General features: G+C 46.2%; 3 non-coding genes across 3 annotated transcripts in view; all 3 read right to left on the reverse strand.

Moving 5' to 3' along the window:
- LOC135194737 (large subunit ribosomal RNA) overlaps positions 1-645 on the reverse strand; it is a 3,975-nt gene extending 3,330 nt beyond the window's left edge. Inside the window, exon 1 of the ribosomal RNA XR_010309961.1 lies at positions 1-645. This exon is cut by the window's left edge and continues 3,330 nt beyond it. This is a non-coding gene — a ribosomal RNA (large subunit ribosomal RNA).
- A 729-nt stretch (positions 646-1,374) lies between these two features.
- On the reverse strand, positions 1,375-1,531 carry LOC135194697 (5.8S ribosomal RNA). The gene has a single exon (XR_010309923.1). It is a non-coding gene; the product is annotated as a 5.8S ribosomal RNA (ribosomal RNA).
- A 442-nt stretch (positions 1,532-1,973) lies between these two features.
- On the reverse strand, positions 1,974-3,876 carry LOC135194719 (small subunit ribosomal RNA). Its single transcript, XR_010309944.1, has one exon. It is a non-coding gene; the product is annotated as a small subunit ribosomal RNA (ribosomal RNA).
- Positions 3,877-5,000: the final 1,124 nt, after the last annotated feature.

A 5,000-nucleotide genomic window follows, 5' to 3' on the forward strand; every position in this document is an offset into this window, starting at 1 on the left:
CGACTGGACTCCCGAACGGCGCTTAGACCGACATCGAACGGGTCGCGATGTATTACTGAGAGAGAAGTGCACGCCGTCGACGAACGTCGACGGACGCGACCCGTGCCCCACGACGCACCCGCGAGGGGGGTTATGAGACATCGAGGCGCGCGCCCGTACGCCGTCGAATGACGATGAATCTCTCCGTTCGTTCATTCGAGTTTCGCAGGTTTACCCCTGAACGGTTTCACGTACTCTTGAACTCTCTCTTCAAAGTTCTTTTCAACTTTCCCTCACGGTACTTGTTCGCTATCGGTCTCGCGGTAATATTTAGCCTTAGATGGAGTTTACCACCCACTTAGGGCTGCACTCTCAAGCAACCCGACTCTGAGGAGCGTACCTCTCGCCGTCTCGCTCCGTCGCTACGGGCCTGGCACCCTCTACGGGAAAACGGCCCCGTTCAAGACGAACTTGGACAGGAGTGGCGACGACGAGAAAGCGATACCTCCCGAACACCACATCTCCCGCGATCGTTACAACCGCGGGATTCAGTGCTGGGCTATTTCCTGTTCGCTCGCCGCTACTAAGGAAATCCTGGTTAGTTTCTTTTCCTCCGCTTACTAATATGCTTAAATTCGGCGGGTGATCCTCCCTGATCTGAGGCCAACGATAAAAAAAACGAGGCAGACGCGATATCCGTCAACGCGACGGCGCCGCTTTCGTCGAGACGAGAGAGAATTTTCATTCCGGTCGTTCCGACGTCGGCGTCGACGCGCTCTTCGGACGTCGAGTCCGCCTACTCGATATACGAATGTTTCGATGTCATCACGTAAACTATGCGCGCGCGCGCGCTTTATGTACACTCGTATACAAACGTTCGTAACGATCGCGGAGCTTTTGTATTCGAAATTTTGACATTAGAAAATAAACGAAAGAAACGCACATACTCATCTCGAGACGAAGAGATCACCTAAACTCCGATTACCCCCTCTTCGAATTATCGAGAACAACTCAATGAAACGATCGAAAGGTCGGAGATGGGCGCTCCTCGTCTGGCGACGAGCGACGCTCTCAGTCTCTCTGACGTCGCATATAACGAAACTCCGTGACGTGAACGTACACACGAACGTATATAAAAAATATACATAATATAAATTATATATACACGCACGCATGTAAACGTAAACATACATACACATCGTCGTATTTGTTATATTTGAACGGACCGAGAACGAAATGCGTATATTAAGTATTATATTTAAACACGTAATAACGATCTCGAACGCGGATACCGTCATATGTTCGAGTCGAACGTCAAAGTCTTTTACTTCGGTTAAGACGTAAAGAGACGAGACATTAAACGTTCGAACAGTGTGGTTTATATTTTTATACAGCCGGCCCTCAGACAGGAGTGGTCCTGGATGTTTCTCCACGGACCGCAATGTGCGTTCGAAATGTCGATGTTCAAATGTGTCCTGCAGTTCACACTATGACGCGCAGTTAACTGCGTTCTTCATCGACCCGCGAGCCAAGTGATCCACCGTCCAGGGTAATGGTTTTGTTAATTTTTTTGTTAATAATTTCTACGATCACTCGAACGATTCTATACGCCAGAGCAGATATTAGTTAGTTTTTTATTTTTATTTTTTTTTTTTTTTTTTTGTTTTTTTCTCTTCTTTTTAGTATATAGAGAAAAATTCAAAAATTAAAAAAAAAAAAAAATAAAATAAAATAAAAAAAAAAAAAAAAGTACAAAACAAAAAAAAAAAAATATACATTTTATTTGAAGATGACGGATGTGCGTTAACACATCGTACTTTCCTCGAAATCGACATCGAAAAATATCAGTATAGGACGCGTTACACGACTCTCCGACTCGAGAACGAGAGAATCGCGTCCTCGCATCGAAACGACACATTCCGAACGTCGATTTTTGTGTTTTAGAATTTTATTATCGTTCATCATCGCACTCATTCGAGATAGATAATTTACGTTAATGATCCTTCCGCAGGTTCCCCTACGGAAACCTTGTTACGACTTTTACTTCCTCTAAATGATCAAGTTTGGTCAACTTCCCAGCAACGCCGACGGCCGTGAAGCCACCGCGTGTCGGTCCGAAGACCTCACTAAATCATTCAATCGGTAGTAGCGACGGGCGGTGTGTACAAAGGGCAGGGACGTAATCAACGCGAGCTTATGACTCGCGCTTACTAGGAATTCCTCGTTTATGGGGGATAATTGCAAACCCCAATCCCCAGCACGAAGGAGTTTCAACGGGTTGCCCGGGCCTCTAGGCCAGGGAGAACATGCTGATTCCTTCAGTGTAGCGCGCGTGCGGCCCAGGACATCTAAGGGCATCACAGACCTGTTATTGCTCAATCTCGTGCGGCTCGAAGCCGCCGGTCCCTCTAAGAAGAATTTTAATACGCCGCCAGTGAGTTGCTCGACCGAAATCGAGCACACCTAAATGACGACGCCTATTTAGCAGGCTAGAGTCTCGTTCGTTACCGGAATTAACCAGACAAATCGCTCCACCAACTAAGAACGGCCATGCACCACCACCCACCGAATCAAGAAAGAGCTATTAATCTGTCAATCCTTCCGGTGTCCGGGCCTGGTGAGATTTCCCGTGTTGAGTCAAATTAAGCCGCAGGCTCCACTCCTGGTGGTGCCCTTCCGTCAATTCCTTTAAGTTTCAGCTTTGCAACCATACTCCCCCCGGAGTCCAAAATCTTTGGTTTCCCGGAAGCTGCCCGCCGAGCCATTGTAGTAACGTCGGCGGATCGCTAGATGACATATTTACGGTTAGAACTAGGGCGGTATCTAATCGCCTTCGAACCTCTAACTTTCGTTCTTGATTGATGAAAACACCTTTGGCAAATGCTTTCGCTGATGTTCGTCTTGCGACGATCCAAGAATTTCACCTCTAACGTCGCAATACGAATGCCCCCAGTTATCCCTATTAATCATTACCTCGGAGTTCTGAAAACCAACAAAATAGAACCGAGATCATATTCTATTATTCCATGCACGAAATATTCAAGCGGCATTTTGAGCCCGCTTTGAGCACTCTAATTTGTTCAAAGTAAAATTGTCGGCCCATCTCGACACTCACTGAAGAGCACCGCGATAGGATTTTGATATTGAACCGGCGTTTTACCGCCGGCTCACCGACGATATGCTCCGCAGACGTGTCAGTATCACCGCGGATGCGGTGCACCGACAGCGCGGCGCACAAATGCAACTACGAGCTTTTTAACCGCAACAATTTTAGTATACGCTATTGGAGCTGGAATTACCGCGGCTGCTGGCACCAGACTTGCCCTCCAATTGTTCCTCGTTAAAATATTTAAAGTGTACTCATTCCGATTACGAGGCCTCGAAAGAGTCCCGTATCGTTATTTTTCGTCACTACCTCCCCGTGCCGGGAGTGGGTAATTTGCGCGCCTGCTGCCTTCCTTGGATGTGGTAGCCGTTTCTCAGGCTCCCTCTCCGGAATCGAACCCTGATTCCCCGTTACCCGTGACAACCATGGTAGTCGCAGAAACTACCATCGAAAGTTGATAAGGCAGACATTTGAAAGATGCGTCGCCGGTACTGGACCATGCGATCGGCAAAAGTTATCCAGATTCATCAAAATTAACGACTTCGGACGAGACGCCCTCCGTCGATTGGTTTTGATCTAATAAAAGCACTCATCCCATCACTGGTCAGAGTTCTGATTGCATGTATTAGCTCTAGAATTACCACAGTTATCCAAGTAACTGAGTAAGATCTAAGGAACCAAAACTGATATATTGAGCCATTCGCGGTATCGCCTTAATACGGCTTGCACTGAGACATGCATGGCTTAATCTTTGAGACAAGCATATAACTACTGGCAGGATCAACCAGGGAGCTAACATAGACTTGTTGAAGTCGTCAAACTCTCTTCTCGTTTCATATTCACATATAAAATACACACACACACGCGAGGCACGCACGCACGCACGCATGCATGCATGCACGCATGTATGTATGTACCATATACGCACAGTATGAAACGAGCGTCTTACCGTATCGTCAATCGCGTTAGACGCGATAGATTTTAACGGTTGACTCTTTTATAATTCAAACGAGACACTCGCTCGCGCGCGCGTTCGCGCGCTCCCCCGCGCTTTATATATTTATCGAGACGATATTTATATATCGCGACGGCGGCGGCGGCGGCGGCGGCGACGGCGGCGTCGTCACATAATGACACATCACGGTCACGAATTCGAACGTTCTAAACGAGATCGAGTTTATTTTAAAATAACACTTCGCACACGACGTGTACGTATGTATTGTTCAACGATTATTATCGTAAAACATTGGGATCGACGCCCGGTGTTTGAGTGATCGTACCGATACTCGGGTTATGTATTTTTTGTACATGATAAATGAAAAATAAAAAGAATTTTAGAAACGACCGTTTTCATGATATAATATCAAAATTATACACATTATACGAATACACTGAATCTTTTAAAAACTCTGGTCTCTAACACGTTTCCTTCTCATATGTGTCGTGTCACGACGTCGCACAGATCTACTACAATGAATCGACACTATTCCATGAGGATAGATTGTAGAGAAGAGCGCGACGACGACGACGATAAGAGGAAGCGCATGTGAGGCAGAGAGATTTACGTGCGTCCGTCGGTCGGCACAGTTTTACAGAACGAAAAAAAAAAAAAGAATCTTTTCATCATTTCCACGTGTCAGTGAATATTGTATGTTGTCCCCCCAGCGGTCGCGACGATTCGTACGTACATAGGTAATACTACGTGTAAAGTATAATATAACGCGATACGACGAATCGAGACGCCAGAGAGACGCAACAACGACGAGACGACGAAAGGAAACGATAATAAATTTTTATTTTTCGTTATACAAGAGTACTACTGTGATCGGTCACTTCGCGTCTCGCATCAAATTTCAATGTTCGACGTTCGAACCGTCACTACTCCATATATATGCCCGGCGACGAGTATGACATT

The sequence above is a fragment of the Vanessa tameamea genome, unplaced genomic scaffold, assembly GCF_037043105.1.
Source record: "Vanessa tameamea isolate UH-Manoa-2023 unplaced genomic scaffold, ilVanTame1 primary haplotype ctg00000038.1, whole genome shotgun sequence".
NCBI lineage: Eukaryota > Metazoa > Arthropoda > Insecta > Lepidoptera > Nymphalidae > Vanessa > Vanessa tameamea.